General features: G+C 37.7%; 1 protein-coding gene and 1 pseudogene across 8 annotated transcripts in view; one reads left to right on the top strand and one right to left on the bottom strand.

The window, feature by feature from the left end:
• Positions 1–21586, top strand: part of FBXW11 (F-box and WD repeat domain containing 11) — a 132409-nt gene that overhangs the window by 46150 nt on the left and 64673 nt on the right. The window lies entirely within an intron of this gene.
• On the bottom strand, positions 12853–14446 carry LOC309820729 (heterogeneous nuclear ribonucleoproteins A2/B1-like; annotated as a pseudogene). The gene has a single exon. The product of its transcript is annotated as a heterogeneous nuclear ribonucleoproteins A2/B1-like (transcript).

The raw sequence follows: 21586 nt of genomic DNA, 5'->3' as shown, positions 1-21586 counted from the left end.
CTCTGTAATTTATTTTGGTATATGCTGTGAATCAGGGATCCACATTCTTTCTAAATGGCCACACTGTTTTCTGCATACTATTTACTGATCTAGCTTTTCCCCCATTGGCTTGAGATCATATGCTCATGTTCCATTTCCTTGTATCTGATGATGCCCACTCACAGAAATCTCTTTCAAGCTTTCGTTCTTCTTTACTTCTCTAGTATCATCATCAGTTATTAACCTCTTTAGGCTTGTCATGGTCCGCGGTGTATCATGCTGTCTTTCATACACATAATGCTGGTTTCAGAGTGTCCTGTTAATGATGATAAGCTTTGAAAGTTCAAAAGTTCAAAGTGCCAAACAGAAAGATTCATTTTAGCATTTTTCTAAAGAAGTGATGTTTCCTGTTTCTACTGTGAATTGAAATTCTTGGGTTTTTTTTTTTTTTTTTTTTTTAGTGATTTCCATGTCATTTTCTGAATATAGGGTGACTTGGTGATCTCAGAATTTGAAGCAACAAGTAAATTCATATTTTGGAGAAAGTTTTAATGATAGCACAATGACTGGCATATAGTACTAGCCCTCAAGAAATAGCACTTTATTAATTTCATTGATCATATACATATTTTTAGGCACTCAAGAAATCACATATATTTTCCGTGGAAGAGAGCCTCTGCTATGGGAAAATGAAAACTATGCCTCGTTTTACTAACACTTTTAATTTATGGTTTCCAAAACAGTGTGCATGATGGATAAGGCAGTATGCGTGTTGAGTAAGGTTTAACAGTATACGTAATTTGAGGATAGGGAGGTGGGTAAATGGGATTCAGACCACATTAAAAAATGCCTTTTTACTTTTTCAACAAAAATGACACAATATACCTCATACTACAGACTTTTATTGCTTGTAAGAATTCTGGTTTTATGTATTTCTGTTGATTTATTTTTATTGCTCTGTTTATGAAAGTAACACTTTTTCCCTGCAAAAATTTTGGACAGTAGAGAAGTATAAAGAAGAAATTAATCATTCAGCCATAATCTCACTTCATTTTAGTGCCCATTCATTGTTTTTTCTTCTTGACATTTTTTTTATTTTTTATTTTTTTTTGCGGTACGCGGGCCTCGCACTGTTGTGGCCTCTCCCGTTGCAGAGCACAGGCTCCGGACGCGCAGGCTCAGCGGCCATGGCTCACGGGCCCAGCCGCTCCGCGGCATGTGGGATCCTCCCAGACCGGGGCACGAACCCGTGTCCCCTGCATCGGCAGACGGACTCTCAACCACTGCGCCACCAGGGAAGCCCGACATTTTAGTTTTATGTATGTGTGTATATGTGTATGTTTTGTTTAGTTTATAAATAGGCTTATACTCTATGTATACTGAATTATAACCCCATTTTTACCAATATGATTCACATTAGTAAACTTAGGTCTACATTTTTAATAAATAACTATGTAGAGTTTAATTGTCTGGATGTACAATAATTTAATCATTCTCCTACTGATGGACATTAAGGTTATTAAATTTTAGTCTATACTTATTTCTTAGGTTGTATTATTCATTGGAGAAATTCTGAGTCAAAGGATATGAACTTTCTTAAGGCTTTTAAACATTGACCAAGGGCTTTCCTGGTGGCGCAGTGGTTAAGAATCTGCCTGCCAATGCTGGGGACAAGGGTTTGAGCCCTGGCCCGGGAAGATCCCACATGCCGCGGAGCAACTAAGCCCGTGTGCCACAACTACTGACCCTGTGCTCTAGAGCTTGCGTGTCACAACTACGGAGCCCGCGTGCCACAACTACTGAAGCCCGCGCGCCTAGAGCCCGCGCTCTGCAACAAGAGAAGTCACCGCAGCGAGAAGCCCGTGCTACGCAACGAAGAGTAGCCCCCTCGCCGCAACCAGAGAAAGCCCGTGCGCAGCAACAAAGACCCAATGCGGCCAAAAATAAAAATTAAAATAAATAATTAATTTTTAAAAAAACAACAAAAAAATTGACCTATCCTCCACCAAAGAGGTTATTCTAATTTATATTATTCTTAGCATATGATAGTATACTATCTCAGTATATGATAGTACAAATAAATGCCCAGTGTAGAAAACTGGAAAACATAGGAAAGCCCAAAGAATACATTAAAAAAATCACACTTTGTTTATTCATTTGCTTATTCTTCAAGCAACACATATTTATGATGCTCCTACTGTGTACCAGGGATTATTGTAGGGGCTGGGAATACAAGAGTGCACAAAATAGACAAAAAGCCACTGTCTTAGAACCTAAATTTTAGTGGGAAAAGAAAGAAAATAAGTAAAACACATGGTATTTTAAGTAGTAAGAAGTGCTGTGGAGAAAGTGGGGGCGGGGAGTAGGGCACCCCAAGGGTTGGGGCTTTTATTCTGCATGAGATGGGAAGTCATTAGAGAATTTTGACGAAAGGTGTAATTTATCTGACTAATGTGTTAATAGGACCTATTAGATAATAGAATGAAGAGAGGAAGCAGGGGGACCAACTCTAAGGTTGACCAGTGTATTAGGGTTCTCCAGAGAGACAGAACCAGTAGTAGATAGATAGATGGATAGATGGATAATTTAGAGAATTGGCTCACATGATTGTGGGGACTGGCAAATTTGAACTTTGTGTGAGCAGAAATGCAGGCAAGATTTATCTTTTACAGTCTTTACAGTCTTGAGGCAGCATCTTTGCTCTTAAGGCCTTTAACTTTCTACATGAGGCCCCACCTGCATTTTGGAGGGTAATCTGCTTTACTCAAAGTCTACTGATTATAAATGTTAATCACATCTACAAAATACCTTCACAGCAACATGTAGACTAAAGCTTGACCACACAACTGGCCAAGTTTGTTGTGGCCAAGCTGAAACATAAAATTAACTATTACAACTGTGACTGAAAAGAGGCCAATATTTGGAGTTAGGGATACAAATGGGAACAGAGGTAGTCCATGACCAAATGAAGAAAGAAAAGGTGAGTGTGACATTAGTAAAAATGATACCAGTCTTATCAAGCCAATATCATTTATATCACCAATATCTAATAACCTTTTAGTCAGAGGTGATTTGGACTTTGGAGTCCATGGTATGGGAAGATAAAAATATGTATCTACTTGCAATAATGAAATGCTTCAGTAATGATTCTTCGTAAAGAGTCATTCAGTACATAGTACTCATTTTGTGGAAGAACCATAAGTGTGTAGGGAACTCACAGTTAGCACTTACGCTAGACACATAACTAAGCCCTTTCCCATATATTGTCTTTTTTAATCCTCTGAACAAATTTTACGAAATAGGTTTTGTTATGTCTGTTTTATACATGAGGAAACTGAGAAAGAAAGCTTGCGACTTGCCTAAGGGCGCACACCTACTAAGTGGCAAAGCCAGGATTTAAACCTAGTCTCTCTGGTTCCAATACACCTTATTGCCTCGTAAAGTAGAGACTATTTTCATAGAGACGGTTATCTGTATTTTAAGTTGTAAATAGGGTTTTCTAGGACAATTACGCAATAGGAATGCTATTTATGTTATTACACAAGTAGCGTACATGATCAAATATCTCTTCTGTAGAGGCCTTCTCTGGCCACCCAATCTAAAATAGCTTCCTGCTTTTCACTCTGTTCCTTTACCCTACTTTATTTTTTCTTCAGAACACTTTGCACTGCCTGAAATTACATTCCATGTTTGTTTTTTTTCCTCCTGTCTGTTGTCTTTTTCTCCCATCAGAATCCCAAGTTCCATGAGAAAAGGGTCGGTCATGTCTCACTGTTCACTGAATGACAAATTCACCTGTTTCTAAAATAGTTCCTGGACAGACAGAATAAACTGGAGTGTGAAGGAATGGCTGTCTCTAAGCTTTGTTGGGATTATACGGGGTAGTGGTATTTGCTGTCATAGCCAGAACTACTTTCGACGTAGTTCTCTGAGTTCTTTGAATCCAGGTATTCAAGTGAGTTGAAGGGAGTTCCTTGAGTAAAAATTGATTTTTCTTTGAAGGATAGCTTATTGTATTGTTGTTTTGCTTAAAAAATCTTTTCTGATTATAAAAGCAGTACATGCATATTGTAGAATGTTGGGATAAAAGTGGAAAGAAAAATGAGAAATAATCCTCAGTTTAGGGAAGCGCCATTCTTAGTATTTTGGCATATTGTCTTTGAGTTTTTAATCTTTGCATATGCTTTACATAGTTGAGAATTATATATATATATGATTCTATATATCTTTATATGCTTTACATGTTTTGTACACTTATTCAGAATTATTGTGTTAATGTTTTCCTGTCATTAAAAATTTCTCATAATTTGAAATTACCATATTTCATGAACAGCCCATAATTTAACATTTTTTCTGGGTGCTTAAACTCTTCACTTTTAATTATTAAAAACGAATCTCCATCTTTTGGCATAATTCTTTGCTGTCATTTTCAATTACCTAGGATATATTCCTAGGAGATGTACTGTATATATCCTGTCAAATTGTTTTCCAGAGGGTTTGCATATCATTGTACCCTCACTGGGATTGAACATTATTATTCTAAAAAAATTTAACAAGGCTGATTTGTGTGATTCAGTAGAATACTCTAAATTCACAGCCTCTTCACAAATGGCAGCTCTCCTCTCTGCGCAATTTGAGTATATGTTGAGTCAGCTAAGGCATGGCCTACTAAAATAAGATCTAATAATACTGGATATGCGTGGCCAAGAATAAAGGACTTGAGAGACATTTTCCAACATGTGCCTTCTTATTGAATTGCCTGGGTGCTCTGACTAGAATTCAAAATTGAGATTATTCAGTTTAGATGAGGTTATTCAGAAAATACAGAAAGTATAGAATCACCCATAATACATTTTGTACATTTTTACTGACTGCCTGCTGTGTGCCATGCACTGTGCTATGATCCGGTAGTACAAAGAGCCAGCTGCCAATCTTTGTAGATAGATGGCATATGAAAACTGTTTACCCCAGTAAAGGAAGGTTCTTTCTACCCCATTCTCCCTTTAGAAAACCAGGAGTCGCTTACTGAAGTCCTTGTAAAAGCTCTTATATTATAGCATGCTTCCATCTTTTTAAATTCGGAGTAAAAGGCAAATGTTAAATCCTTCATCTGTAAGACAACAGGAAATGAAAAATTAAGGATTAGAGTAATGGTAACCAGAAGAAACCAACACCTAATTAATTTCAAAGTAAAAACTTTGCCAGAAGAAACATTGCCCAGAGGGATCTGGTAGAGTTCGCAGGAAAGAGAAGGATGGAAGAATCCCTAACTGTCAACTAGTAGTGAATGGCTTGGGGAAGACACTGAGCCTGTAGTGTCCTCAGTCAGTACTGGTTTGAGATGTTTACTAAAATCATCTGACAGTGGTGGTGAAAAAAGCACAAATCATTTCAGCACAATTTTTTCCTAGGGTTATGATCCCACAGTTTGAAGTGTTGGGTATTAGTTATTGCAAACCAGCCATTAGAAGATTTATTTTTATTGATTTTGAGCCAGTCCTGAGCTCAATTTTAAGTACAGTACTAAGAACTTTTTGTTTCTCAAACTATGTGAAAGTAAAGCTGGCTGAATGCTCCCTCATGTTCTAGTGTTTTAGTGTATATTTCTTACAAAGGAGGATGTTCTACATAATCATAATATGAGAATCAAATCAGTAAATTAACATTGGATACATTACTGCCATCCAGTCCTCAGTCTCTTGAGTTTCACCAAAGGTCCAATAATGTCCTTTGTAGCAAAGCTATCCAGTTCAGAATGATAAGACACCTTTAGTTGTCATACTTCTTTAGTTTCTTTCAATCTGGAACAGTTTCTCCGGCATTCCTGGACTTCTGTGACCTTGGCACTTTTTTTTTTTTTTTTTTTTTTTTTTGCAGTACGCGGGCCTCTCACTGTTGCGGCCTCTCCCTTTGCGGATGCGCAGGCTCAGCGGCCATGGCTCACGGGCCCAGCCGCTCCGCGGCATGTGGGATCTTCCCGGACCGGGACACGAACCTGTGTCCCCTGCATCGGCAGGCGGACTCTCAACCACTGCGCCACCAGGGAAGCCCAACCTTGGCACTTTTGAAGATTACAGATCAGTTATTTTGTAGTATGTCTGTCAGTGTAGGTTTGTCTGTTTCCTTATGATTAAATTTAGTTTATACATCTTTGAAAGGAATATCACAGAAGTGATGCTGTGTTCTTTATCTTTGCATCTTATTACGTAGTACATGATTTTGATTTCTCTTGTTACTAATGGTGGTCATCTTGATTATTTGAGGAAGGTGGTATCTAGGAGCTTTCTTCACTATAAAGTTACCCTTTTTCTCTCTGTAATTAAGTATTTTGTGGAGAGGTACTTTGAAACTGTATAAATGTCCTCTTTTCATTAGAATTTCAATTTATTCACTTATAGACTTGTGGTTTCTTATTTTTTTCAGTGGGTTATAATCTGTTATTATGATTATATATTTTGATGGTCAGATTGTTCAAAGCTTGGCCATTGCATGCCGTTTCAAGCTGGGTCCTGTATCCTTTTGATCTGTCCTCATAATTCTTTAAGCACTTCTTGCTTTCTGGGGCAAAAAAAAAATTTCCAGGCTCATCTTGTATTTGCCCATAGTCAGCCCTGGAATTAGTCAATTCTGTAAGGAGCCTTGGTTTCTTTTTGTGAAGAATGGTATTTAGATCTGGTTGCTAAGTGTGCTTAGTGCTATTGGGATGTCACTGCTTCTATAGGCTCTCTCAGCCAACAGTGTTAGGTAATATATGTATAATTTTGTCTCTGTGGAAAAAACTCCCTCCTTTTCTATGTATTAAAAAACCGCGGGGGCTTCCCTGGTGGCGCAGTGGTTGAGAATCTGCCTGCTAATGCAGGGGACACGGGTTCGAGCCCTGGTCTGGGAGGATCCCACATGCCGCGGAGCAAGTAGGCCCGTGAGCCACAACTACTGAGCCTGCGCGTCTGGAGCCTGTGCTACTCAACAAGAGAGGCCGCGATAGTGAGAGGCCCCCGCACCGTGATGAAGAGTGGCCCCCGCTTGCCACAGCTGGAGATAGCCCTCGCACAGAAATGAAGACCCATCACAGCAAAAATAAATTAATTAATAAACTCCTACCCCCAACATCTAAAAAAAAAAAAAAAAACCGCGGGCTTTCCTGGTGGCGCAGTGGTTGAGAGTTCGCCTGCCAATGCAGGGGACACGGGTTCGTGCCGCTCTCCGGGAAGATCCCACATGCCGCGGAGCGGCTGGGCCCGTGAGCCATGGCCACTGAGCCTGCGCGTCAGGAGCCTGTGCTCCGCAACGGGAGAGGCCCCAACAGTAAGAGGCCCGCGTACCGCAAAAAAACACCAAAAAACCGCGAGTTCACAGTGATAGTTCTAGTCCAGTCTCACAGATTTCATTCTAGTTTTCTAAGGTAGCCCTTTTCATATTTGTAACTCCCTTCTCTAACAGTGAGAAACAATGACTCCTGTTTTCCACAGTATATTTATTCACTTGCTCAGTTCTAGAATGCATATTCAATAGTTTTAGAATTGCTTACCTATATCACTGAAAAATAAATTTACTAACCATACTGAATATTTCTTTACAATTAACTTTTGTTTTTGGCTATATATTCTAACTGCTGAGTTCCAGAGTCACTTGGATTAATTTTTTCCTCACCATTAAGTATGATTATGTTATTCAATTGAAATGTATGTAGGTTCGTTTGTTTCTGTTGATATTCCATCTCCCTCTCCCAGTCGTTGTTGATTTTATTTTTTTGAGTATATAAAGCATGTATTGCGGTTCTAAGAGTAAAAACAATACAGAAAGGTCATCCTTTCTGTCCTGTTCCCATTCATCTGTTCTTTCCATCCTGTTTCCATTGGGTAACCAATTTTTTTAGTTTCTGGTTTATCCTTCCTGGGTTTCTTTATGCACTAAGGAACAGGTACACACATGTATATTTTCTTATTTCTGCTTACTTCTTATACAAAGGGTAGTATATAGGTAGATACTGTTTTGCACTTTGCTTTTTTCACCTGAAAATGTACCCTGAAAATTACTCTGTATTAGCCCATAGAGGCCTTTCTTATTCTTGCATAAGGCTGCATACTGTGTGTTGATACACCATAGTATATTCGGCTTAGAATCTTAAGTATGAGCATGCAGGTTGTTTTGTTTTTGTTTTTTTTTAAATTACAAACAGGACTCCAGTGCATATGTTTACCTTGTGCATATGTGTTTTCATAGTATTTAATTATAGTGTATCTTCAGGGAAGGTTCCTAGAAATTTATTATTGGATCAAGGGATGAATTGGGAAATTGGGATTGACATATATACACTAATATATATATAAAAGATAACTAATAAGAACCTGCTGTATAAAAAAAATAAATAAAATAAAATTCAAAAAACCCCCCCAAAAAAAACCAAAAACGAAGAAATAAAAAAAAAAAAAAAGGTTGATACAGGATCAAAGGTAATGCCCGATCAAAACGTCAAGCTACTTATGTAGTTTTGTTAGATATTGCCAAAATCTCCTCCAGAAGGGTTGTACACATTTGCCTTCCCACCAGAAGTATATGAGAGTGCCTGTTTCCTTACTCATTTACTGACAGAATGTCTCGTCATACTTGTGAATATTTGCCAGTGTTAGGTGAGAAATGTATAGCTTTAATTTGCCTCTCTTTAATTATGAGTAAGTCTAAACATCTTTTCTTATTTAAGGGTTGTTTTTATATCTTTTAAAAAGTCTGTCCATGTCCTTTCCTCATTTTCCTATTGGGATTTTGGTAATTTTTATCCCCCTCAATTTAAAAGAAAAATTTAGGTATATAAGTCCTTTTACCTGTGACATACGTTTTAAATATTTTTTCCAGTGTTCTAATTTTATCTTTTTCCAAATGGCTGACCAGTTGTCCCAGCACTTATTAAAAAGTTCTGCAGTTTAGCAAATGCAAACTAATATAGAATGCATAAACAACAAGGTCCTACTGTATAGCACAGGGAACTATATTCAATATCCTATGATTAAACCATAATGGGAAAGAATATAAAAAAGAATGTATTACATATGTATAACTGAATCACTTTGCTGTACAGCAGAAACCAACACAACATTGAAGTTCCCTAGTGATTTGAGAAGCCACTTTTATCACGTACTAAATTTCCATATGTACCTGGGTCTATTTCTGAACATTCTATTCCATTAGGCCAGGATGTGGCAAACTATGGCCCTCTGGCCAAACCCAGCCCTATTTTTGTAAGTAACGTTATATTGGATCACAGCCCCACTCGTTTATTTACTTATCGTCTATGGCTGCATTTGTGCTACAACAGAAGAGTCAAGTAGTTGTGACAGAAACTGTGAGGCTTGCAAAGCTTGAAATATTCACCTCTCATCCTTTACAGAAGCTTGCTGACCCCTACGTCAGAGTAATTATCTATGCGTATGCCATAAAAGAACCTTGTTTTTAACTAGAGAGACTTATAGTATGTTTAAATGTCTGGTGGGGCTAATCGCACCTTGTAGCTCTTCTTTTTGCATGTTGTTTTCTGAGTATTCTTATAAGTTTTTCCACATGAATTTGAGTACCAACTTGTCTGGTTCCACAGGAAGCTTTTTATGTGATACTGGGGTGGTTTGTTTTTTGTTTTTTGTTTTTTTTTTGGTGGTACGTGGGCCTCTCACTGCTGTGGCCTCTCCCGTTGCGGAGCACAGGCTCCGGACGTGCAGGCTCAGCGGCCACGGCTCACGGACCCAGCCGCTCCGCGGCATGTGGGATCTTCCCGGACCGGGGCACGAACCCACATCCCCTGCATCGGCAGGCGGACTCTCAACCACTGCGCCACCAGGGAAGCCCTATACTGGGGTGTTTTAAAATTATAAATTAGGCTGAACTGTTATCTTTATAATGTTGAGTTGTCTTATCCAAGAACTAATTTTGAAGAAGAGAATAGAGAAACTTATCAAAGAACCAAGCCACAAAAATGCATCAGACCAACATGGTTTCACAGGGGAATTCTACCAAATCTTCAAAGCATGTGTAGGCCAGAAGCTTCATAAATTGCTTCATAGCATTGATTTTGAAAAAAAAACAGTTCTTCTGGGGGGAGTTATTTCTAGTTTTATATCTTTTGATCAGAGGCTATTATTATCTGATTTTTTTTCTATTGTAGAACTTATTTCTTTGTGATGAAATATATGATGAGTCTTCATAAATTTTTCATGTGTGCCTGAAAAACAGATTAGTCTCTATTTACAGGGTGTAAAGTTTGATGTCTTTAATATTTGCTGTACCTTCTTGATTATGTTTATTCTTCTGAACTTTATATTTTGGTCCTCTTGATCTGCTTTGTATTGGGAGTAGTGTGTGTTAGTGTATTTTTAATCCATGTCTCTTTGCATATCTTTTAGTTTCTTTTCATGATGTGTTGTTTTCTTTGCTCTTTTATTTTTGAAATTTTTGTTTAAACTTAGAAAGGTGTATATTTTTGTTCTATTGATTACCCTTTACTTACAACTTTTAAAATGCTTGTAATTCTTGGGATTTTATTTAATATTTTATTAACAAGTTTATCCTTTTAATGAAATTCTTTAACTGCCACCTGTTCACTATACAACAGTCAGGACTTGTTCTTTCCTCTTCTGGTCCCTTCTCCTTTTAAGCTGCATTATTTCTACTTTTCAGAATGTATCATATGTTCTTCAACCCTCATCATCTTCATCTTTGTTTTATTCTTATATCCATACTGTAATTATTTTATTTTATATATTTTTTTTACTGTAATTATTTTAAAATGTTTACCATTAATCTTTTTGCTAAAGTGTTCTGAGTCATCTCTTGGTTGCTCAAGGATACAGAATTCCCTGACCTGTTACCTGTTTGAAACTATTTTCCTATTGTCTTTGGTTAGAAAATCTTTACTGTACACTTCCTTTTCTACCGTTTTTGGAAAATGCTGTCCCACTGATACGTTGCTTGGTACATTGTTTTTAAGATATTTGATGCCAGTCTAATTCATACTCTTTCTCTTGTAAGTTTTCTTTTAATTTAAAAAAAATTTTGGACTGGAGACTGAGAAATCTTTTCTTTATCTTAAAGTCTAATAATTTTACTAGGGTATCTCTAGGAGTTCAGTGCTGTGGGCCAATTTTCCCTAGTATCTGAAGACCCTGTTAACATGCAGTTCAGATTTCCTTTTATTTCTGGAAAGTTTTCTTGAATTATAGTGTTACCGAACCAAACTTGGGTCCACCCACCTGCACGCAGTAAAGCCAGTCTGTTGACACCAGGTTATGGTGAAAGAAAGTGCAGCGTTTATTGCAGGGCACGAAGCAAGGAGTCCAGGACAGCTAGTACTCAAAACACCTGAACTCCCCAGTGGGTTTCAGGAAAACCCTTTTAAAGGCAAGATGAGGGAGAGGAGTCCCCGGGTATGTGGTCAGCTCATGCATAGTTCTTTGGTTGATGGTGAGGTAACAGGGCCGTGTCACAGGGGTGAACATTATCAGTTCTTAGCCTCTAGTAGGCCTGTGGAGGCTGTGTGCTCATGGTCAGCAACTAGTTAACGCTTTGCATTTGGTGGGCATTTTAACATCTGTAAGACAGCTCAGGAAATGATACTAGCTAGTATCTAGGTACTTCAGACAGAGGCTAAAGCAGAGGATATTGGGGAGGGGTCTGTCCCTGAAAGCCTTCCTCTTTTTCTTCGATTTCAGCTACTTCTCTGTCCTGTTTTGTTTCTTTCTTTATCTCACTTTCGTTCTCTTAGATTATTTTCCTGCTTTTCTTTAATGCCTATTATTACATTTTTCATTTGAGCTTATCATTTTGGGGGCATTGTAATTTACTTTCATTTCTATTATAATCTTGTTTTTATTTCTTTACTGAGTTAAATCTTGTTTCATTTCTTTCTGCTTTTGGTATGTTTTCCTTCTTGAGTTTTGACATTCTGATTCAAGGCATTTAAAAAATAACATCATATATTTGTTTCAGCATATTGAGTTCAGTTTGGAGTACTCTTTTCAGGCACATTCCATAAGCGCAATATGCCATAATGCACTAAGGCATACGTAGTATATAATAAGTTTACTTTTCTTATGTATAACTAGAATGATAGTATCTATGTACTATCCCTAGGAAAATCAAGTGAACAATTACCAAAATCACTCTCAGTAGGGCTTAATTATCTTGTAGAACCTCAGTTAGGAGAGACTGATTTGAGGTTTTCATTTTCTTCTGCCCCTCCCTGTCCTTTCTTCTTTTATGTGTGGGGATTTCATTAGCTGAATTTTTGTGTGTGTGTAGATGAAGATTTGCTTATGTCCCTTCATATTGGGGGGCAGGACTGGCAGTTTGAGGTTAATTTTATGAGTCCTAGTTTAAGAACATCTTCTGTCAGTGTAACAAAACATAGTTTCTTTCTTTGTTTTTTTTTTTTTGGCTGCGCCACACAGCATGTGGGATCTTATTTCCCAGACCAGGGATCGAACCCGTGTCCCCTTCAATGGAAGCACGGAGTCTTAACGACTGGACTGCCAGGGAAGTCCCCAAAACATAGTTTCTTTACTGGGTGTCTTGTTTTGGGGTGGGGAGCAGGAGATCGAGGAGGAAGGGCTTTGTTTGCATCCTTTGAATGTTTCAAAAAATTCTTTAATCTTGCAGGATCTTAAAATATCTCCCCTGCCATTTCTTCTTCCCTTAATTGTATGGTTTCCAAAAGACAACTGGCTTTTCCTTTCCTTTTTTTTTTTTTCTAAAATTAATAAACTTAATTTTTTAGAGCAGTTTTATCCTGGAACTGAGTGGAAAATATAGACGGTTCCCAGTTCCCATCTCTCTCTCTTTTTTTTTCCTTTAGAATTATTTTATGAAATCGTAAAGGTACAACAGCTTCTTAACTCTACACACGGACTTAAATTTTTTTTAAAGGATAAACGTTATGTCTTATTACACCATGATCCTGGCTAGTAGCTTTTCAAAACGTTGAGAAAAATCTTAAAAAAGGTTTCACATGTTACCTGAAACTTACAAATTTAACGTTATCAAAGAAGGAATGCTTCTATACTCTTAAAAAGACCACTAGAAAGAAACAACAATTAAAAAGCTAAGAAACTGTCTCAAAGGTGTTTTTTTTTTTTTTTTTTTACAATCCTTCCTGTACAGTGAGGTAATGTTATTAAATAATCCAATCCATTCACAAAATGGTTCTCTGCATCTGCTCTGGTGTCTTCTGCCATATCACTGCATATTTATGCATGGCTGAGAAAAGAGTTTCCTTAACATTGTTAGTTCGGTAACCTGAAGCTGTTCTGCTACCTCTGGGCTCTCATCCTCTCCTATTTATACAGTGAAGCCCATGGTAAATAGGAAGAAGCTCAATATTGGCTTCTCCCTCCATAACCCCCACTTCCTCCACCATATGGTCCCCCATGTTCCTGCTACCACCAAAGTCTCAACTCTTCGTAGTTAGAAGGTTGCTGGTTATAATTTCCACTTCCATAATTTCCTCCTCCATAGTTGTCATAACCACCTCCGTAGCCCCCACCCTGGTTGCCATATCCAGGTCCTCCACCACCATATCCTCCTCTTCCTCCTCCATAACCAGGGCTACCTTCAAAATTCCCACCTCCGGGCCCTCCTCCATACCCATTATAGCCATCCCCAAATCCACGACCACTTCCATATCCATCAGATCCTCCTCTGAAGTTACTTCCTGGTCCTGGTCCAAAATTTCTGCCACCATCACCACGAGAATCTCCAGAACCAAAGTGGCCTCCTCTTCCACTTCTAGAACTTTGGACTTCTTGCATTTCTTGTCTAGACAAAGAAAGCCTTTCTTACTTCTGCATTATGACCATTGATAGTATGGTATTTCTGCGACACAGTCTTATCCACAGGATCACAGTCATCAAAAGTAACAAACCCAAAGCCTCTTTTCTTTCCAGACTGCCTATCCGTAATTATCTCAATGGTCTCAATTTTTCCATATTCCTCAAAGTAATCTCTAAGATGATGTTCCTCAGTATCTTCTTTAATTCCATCTACAGATAGCTTCTTCACAGTGACATGAGCCCCTGGCTTTCCAGAGTCCTCTCTTGCAACAGCACGTTTTGGCTCAACTACTGTCCCATCAATTGAATGAGGTCTTGCAGCCATGGCGGCATCAACCTCAGCCATGGATGAAAAAGTTACAAAACCAAATCCTCTTGATCTTTTGCTTGCAGGATCCCTCATTACCACACAGTCTGTAAGTTTTCCCCATTGCTCGTAGTAGTTCCTCATACTTTCTTCTGTAGTTTCAAAGCTCAAGCCACAATAAAGAGTTTACGGAATTGTTCCTTTTCTCTCTCCATCGCGGACTCAGTTGCTTCAGCGCGATTGGCCGCAGCCGAGCGAGATGAGAGAGATCTCCGCGGACGAACACGAACCGGACGCATTCTGGCGCTCTAGTGAGAACTGCCGCAGCTCGGGAAACAGCATCGCTAGGAGCACCTCCACTCGCGACGCGGTGCTGCTGCCACTGCCGCTTGAGCCACTGCCGCCACTTTTCTAGAACCTTCCCCCGACTAACGCATCTTCCCTACCTCAGGCTGTTGCGTACCCATATATCTCTTGTCCTTACACAGGCGCAACCTCCCCCACTATTGACATCCTGCACCCGAGTGGTATATTTGTTACAATCCATGGACCTACATCATCATCGGTTTTGACACATGTATAATAACATGAATCTACCATTATAGTGTCATACAGAATAGTTGCACTGCCCTAAAAATCCTCTGTGCCCTGCCTATTCTTCCCTCTCTCCTCCTAACCCCTGGCAACCACTATTATTTTTACTGTCTCCATAGTTTTACCTTTTCCAGAATGTCGTATAACGGGAATCGTATAGTATGTAGCCATTTCACATTGGCTTTTTTCACTTAGTAATACTTATCTGAGTTTCCTTCATGTCTTTTTATGGCTTGAAAGCTCCTTTCTGTTTAGTGCCAAATAATATTTTATTGTCTGGCTATATCACAGTTTATCCATTCACCTACGGAAGGACATCCTGGTTGCTTCCAAATTTTGGCTATTATCAATAAAGCCACTGTAAACATCACTGAGCAGGTTTTTGTGTGGACATAAATTTTCAATTTATTTGGGTAAATACCGAAAAGCGTGATTGCTGGATCGGATAAGAGTATGTTTAGTTTTGTAAGAAACTGCTGAATTTCCAAAGTAGCTGTACCATTTTGCATTCCCATAAGTAGTGAATGAGAATTCCTGTTGCTCCATATCCTCACCAGCATTTGGTGTTGTCCATGTTTTGTATTTTGGCCATTCTGATAGGTGTGTAGTGGTATCTATTGTTTTAATTTGATATATGATGACATATGAAGTGAACATCTTTTCATATGCTTACTGCCATTTGTGTATATTCTTTGGTGAGGTGTCCGTTCATGTCTTGCCCATTTAAAAATTTGCGTTGTTCATCTTATTATTAAGTTTTAAGGGGTTTTTTTTGTATTATTTTGGCTAACATCCTTTATCAGATTTGTCTTTTGAAAATATTTTCTTCAGATCTGTGGCTTCTCTCTCTCTCTCTTTTTTTTTTAAATTCTCTTTTGATATTGTCTTTCACAGAGCAGAAGTTTTTAATTTTAATGAAGTCCAGCTTGTCAATTATTTCTTTCATGGGCTGTGCCTTTGGTGTTGTATCTAAAAAGTCATCGCTATACCCAAGGTCACCTAGATTTTCTCCTATGTTATTCCAGTACCGTTTGTTGAAAAGATTATCTTTGCTCCATTATATCACCTTTGCTTCTCTGTCAAAGATCAGCTGATTATATGGGTCTGTTTCTGGGCTCTCCTGTTTTCTTGATCTGTTTGTCTGTTCTTTCAGCAATACCACACACTATCTTGATTAGTGTTACTTTATAGTAATTCCTGAAGTTAGGAAGTGTCAGTTCTTTGACTTTCTTCTGTTCCTTTAACATTGTGTTCTCCATTCTAGATCTTTTACCTCTTCATGTAAACTTGAGAATTAGCTTGTTTGAGAGTCATAAAATAACTTGCTGGAATTTTGATTGGGATTGCATTGAATATTTAGATCAAGGTGGGAAGAACTGACATCTTGACAATAATGAGTCTTACCATCTATGAACTTGGAATATCTCCTTTATTTCGTTCTTTAATATCTTTCGTCAGAGTTTTATAGTTTTCCTCGTATAGATCTTATGCATATTTTGTTAACTTTATACCTAAATACTTCATTTTGATGGGGTCCTAATGTAAATGGTAATGTATTCTTAATTTTAAATTCCACTTGTTCATTGCTGGTATATATGAAATGTGATTGACTTTATATTAACCTTGCATTCTGCAACCTTGCTACAATTGATTACTAGTTCCAGGAGTTTGGGGGTCATTTTTGTTGTTGTTTTTTCTACATAGATGATGATGGCATCTGTGAACAAAGATAGTTTTCTTCCTTCCCGATATGTATTCTTTTTATTTCCTTGTTGTGTCATATTGCATTAGCTAGGACTCCCACTACAATGTTGAAAAACAGTGATGAGAGGGGACATCCTTGCATTGTTCCTTAGCATGAAAACTTCAAGTTTTTTACCATTAGGTATGATGTCAGCTATGGGTTTTTTGTAGATGTTCTTTATCAAGTTGAAGTGCTCCCTCTGTTTGCCTTTCCTTTTACACTTTTTTTCCTTAAAGAGTGGTGCCTGGAAGACTATTTCTTTGCATCTCGAATCCTCTTTTGAGTCCCAAATTTGTAATCAACTCTGACCTATCAAAACTCTTTCTCAGTATTTTCACACTTAATGGGATTTTATGTCAGTCTTCAGTCTGCTGCTTGTTTCCCTCTTTTTTTTCTTTTGCACAGTTATCCTGGACTACTCTTGCTCTTCATGAAGGCTTATGGTAGGAACATATGGGCATCCTAGGATCTAAGTATTTCTTTTTCTGCTTATTTTCTATTCCTTCTGCTTATGCTGAGGGCTTGAGTTTTGTGTAGCTTCGTTCGTTCTTTTTATTTTTTTTATCCTGTGACTTTGCCAACATTGCATATTCTACTTGTTTTGTTTTGTACACTCTTCAGATTTTCTGTCTAGGTACTCATGCCATCTGGATGCTTTCTGATATTTATGCTTTTTATTTCTTTTCTTGACTTTTTGCACTGGCTATAACTAGTGAAATCTGTATTGAATAGAAGTGTGACAATGGATATTCTACTTTTGTTTTGAGTACAGTGGAAAGTGTTTCATTTTTGACCATTAAGTATGATATTAGCTATAGGTTTTAAAAATATATGTCCTTTATCACATTGAGGAAGTTACGTGAGAGTTTTTAATCATGAGTGTATTTTGAATTTTGTTATATGCCCTAAATGCATCTATTGAAATCATCATATAACTTTTCTTATTCTCTTAATATGGTGTATCACACTGATTTTTTTGAATGTTCAGCTAATCTTTAATTCTGGGAAAGCCCCAGCTGATCATGAGGTATTATCATTTTTATATAATTTTATATTTGATCTGTTAATATTCGGTTGAGGGTATTTTAATCTTTTTACCTGAAGGTAATTGGTCAATACTTCCTTTTTTGATAATGTCTTTTCTCAGGTTTTAGCATTATGATTAGCCTAATAAAATGAATTAACCTCTCTATATCTAAAAAGAGTTTGGGAAAGATTACTGTTATTTCTTCCTTAAATGTTTGATAGTATTTATCAGTAAAGACATTTAGGGCTTGAGTTTGCTTTGTGGGAAAGTTTTTGTTTTTGTGTAGCAATTAATTTTTTTTAAAAGCTAACTTTTTTCATGTGTAGTTTATATATAATAAAATTCACCAATTTTAAGTTTCCAGTTCAGATGAATGTAGTATAATATCTACAACAATCATGTACTGGTCTTTTTTTTTCTTTTTCTTGTGATATTGATAGTTTTTTTTTCGAATTTTATTTATTTTCTTATACAGGTTCTTATTAGCCATCCATTTTATACACATCAGTGTATACATGTCAATCCCAATCTCCCAATTCATCATACCCCAACCGCCCCCCACCGCTTTACCCCCCTTGGTGCCCATACGTTTGTTCTCTACATCTGTGTCTCAATTTCTGCTGCAAAACGGTTCATCTGTACCATTTTTCTAGATTCCACATATATACGTTAATATATGATATTTGTTTTTCTCTTTCTGACTTACTTCACTCTGTATGACAGTCTCTAGATCCATCCACCTCTTACAAATGACCCCATTTTGTTCCTTTTTATGGCTAAGTAATATTCCATTGTATATATGTACCACACCTTCTTTATCCATTCGTCTGTCGATGGGCATTTAGGTTGCTTCCATGATGTGGCTATTGTAAATAGTGCTGCAGTGAACATTGGGGTGCATGTGTCTTTTTGAATTATGGTTTTCCCTGGGTATATGCCCAGTAGTGTGATTGCTGAGTCATATGGTAATTCTGTGTTTAGTTTTTTGTTGTTGTTGCGGTATGCAGGCCTCTCACGGTTGTGGCGTCTCCCTTTGCGGAGCACAGGCTCCGGACGCGCAAGCTCAGCGGCCATGGCTCATGGGCCTAGCCGCTCCGCGGCATGTGGGATCTTCCCAGACCAGGGCACGAACCCGTGTCCCCTGCATCGGCAGGCGAACTCTCAACCACTGCGCCACCAGGGAAGCCCTATGTTTAGTTTTTTTAAGGAACCTCCATACTGTTCTCCATAGCGGCTGTATCAACTTACATTCCCACCAACAATGCAAGAGGGTTCCCTTTTCTCCACACCCTCTCCAGCATTTGTTGTTTGTAGATTTTCTGATGATGCCCATTCTAACTAGTGTAACGTGATACCTCATTGTAGTTTTGATTTGCATTTCTCTAATAATTAGTGGTGTTGAGCAGCTTTTCATGTGCTTCTTGGCCATCTGTATGTCTTCTTTGGAGAAATGTCTATTTAAGTCTTCTGCCCATTTTTGGATTGGGTTGTTTGTTTTTTTAATATTGAGCTGCATGAGCTGTTTATATATTTTGGAGATTAATCCTTTGTCCATTGATTCATTTGCAAATATTTTTTCCCATTCTGAGGATTGTCTTTTTGTCTTGTTTATGGTTTCCTTAGCTGTGCAAAAACTTTGAAATTTCATTAGGTCCCATTTGTTTATTTTTGTTTTTATTTCCATTACTCTAGGAAGTGGACCAAAAAAGATCTGGCTGTGATTTATGTCAAAGAGTGTTCTTCCTGTGTTTTCCTCTAAGAGTTTTATAGTATCTTGTCTTACATTTAGGTCTCTAATCCATTTTGAGTTTATTTTTGTGTATGGTGTTAGGGAGTGTTCTAATTCCATTCTTTAACATGTAGCTGTCCAGTTTTCCCAGCACCACTTATTGAAGAGACTGTCTTTTCTCCATTGTATATCCTTGCCTCCTTTGTCATAGATTAGTTGACCATAGGTGCGTGGGTTTATCTCTGGGCTTTCTATCCTGTTCCATTGATCTATATTTCTGTTTTTGTGACAGTACCATATTGTCTTGATTACTGTAGCTTCGTAGTATAGTCTGAAGTCAGGGAGTCTGATTCCTCCAGCTCGGTTTTTTTTCCTCAAGACCACTTTGGCTATTTGGGGTCTTTTGTATCTCCATACAAATTTTAAGATTTTTTGTTCTACTTCTGTAAAAAAATGCCATTGGTAATTTGATAGGGATTGCATTGAATCTGTAGATTGCTTTGGGTAGTACAGTCATTTTCACAATATTGATTCTTCCAATCCAAGAACTTGGTATATCTCTCCATCTGTTTATATCATCTTTAATTTCTTTCATCAGTGTCTTATAGTTTTCTGCATACAGGTCTTTTGTTTCCCTAGGTAGGTTTATTCCTAGGTATTTTATTCTTTTTGTTGCAGTGGTAAATGGGAGTGTTCCCTTAATTTCTCCTACAGATTTTTCATCATTAGTGTATAGGAATGCAAGAGACTTCTGTGCATTAATTTTGTATCCTGCAACTTTGCCAGATTCATTGATGAGCTCTAGTAGTTTTCTGGTGGCAGCTTCAGGATTCTCTGTATAGTATGTCATCCACAAACAGTGACAGTTTTACTTCTTCTTTTACAATTTGTAGTCCTTTTATTTCTTTTTCTTCTCTGATTGCCATGGCTAGGACTTCCAAAACTATGTTGAATCATTGTGGCAAGAGTGGACATCCTTGTCTTGTTCCTGATCTTAGAGGAAATGCTTTCAGTTTTTCACCATTGAGAATGATGTTTGCTGTGGGTTTGTTGTATATGGCCTTTATTATGTTGAGGTAGGTTCCCTCTATGCCCACTTTCTGGAGAGTTTTTATCATAAATGGGTGTTGACTTTTGTCAAAAGCTTTTTCTCCATCTATTGAGATGATCATATGGTTTTTCTTCTTCAATTTGTTAATATAGTGTATCACATTGATTGATTTCTGTATATTGAAGAATCCTTGCGTCCCTGGGATAAATCTCACTTGATCATGTTGTATGATCCCTTTAATGTGTTGTTGGATTCTGCTTGCTAGTATTTTGTTGAGGATTTTTGCATCAATATTCATCAGTGGTATTGGTCTGTATATTAATTTTTTTGTAGTATCTTTGTCTGGTGTTGCTAGCAGGGTGATGGTGGCCTCATAGAATGAGTTTGGGAGTGTTCCTTCCTCTGCATTTTTTTGGAAGAGTTTGAGAAGGATGGGTGTTAGCTCTTCTCTAAATGTTTGATAGAATTCACCTGGGAAGCCATCTGGTCCTGGACTTTTGTTTGTTGGAAGATTTTTAATCACAGTTTCAATTTCATTACTTATGATTGGTCTGTTCATATTTTCTATTTCTTCCTGGTTCAGTCTTGGCAGGTTGTGCATTTCTAAGAATTTGTCCATTTCTTCCAGGTTGTCTGTTTTATTGGCATAGAGTTGGTTGTAGTAGTCTCTTAGGATGCTTTGTATTTCTGCAGTGTCTGTTGTAACTTCTCCTTTTTCATTTCTAATTTTATTGATTTGAGTCCTCTCTCTCTTTCTTGATGAGTCTGGCTAATGGTTTATCAATTTTGTTTATCTTCTCAAAGAACCAGCTTTTAGTTTTATTGATCTTTGCCATTATTTTCTTTGTTTCTATTTCATTTATTTCTGCTCTGCTCTTTATGATTTCTGCTAACTTTGGGTTTTGTTTGTTCTTCTTTCTCTAGTTCCTTTAGGTGTAAGGTTAGATTGTTTATTTGAGATTTTTCTTGTTTCTTGGGGTAGGCTTGTATAGCTATAAACTTACGTATTAGAACTGCTTTTGCCGCATCCCATAGCTTTTGGATCATTGTGTTTTCATTGTCATTTGTCTCTAGGTATTTTTTGATTTCTTCTTTGGTATCTTCAGTGATCTCCTGGTTATTTAGTCACGTATTGTTTAGCCTCCGTGTGTTTCTGTTTTTTACGTTTTTTTCCCTGTGATTCATTTCTTTTTTTTTTTTTTTGGAAGATGTTGGGGGTAGGAGTTTATTAATTAATTTATTTTTTGCTGTGTTGCATCTTCATTTCTGTGCAAGGGCTTTCTCTAGTTGTGGCAAGCAGGGGCCACTCTTCATCGCGGTGCGTGGGCCTCTCACTGTGGCAGC

This window comes from Grampus griseus (assembly GCF_964374135.1).
Source record: "Grampus griseus genome assembly, chromosome: 3".
Classification (NCBI taxonomy): Eukaryota; Metazoa; Chordata; class Mammalia; order Artiodactyla; family Delphinidae; genus Grampus; species Grampus griseus.
This window is presented reverse-complemented; position numbering and strand designations above follow the sequence as displayed.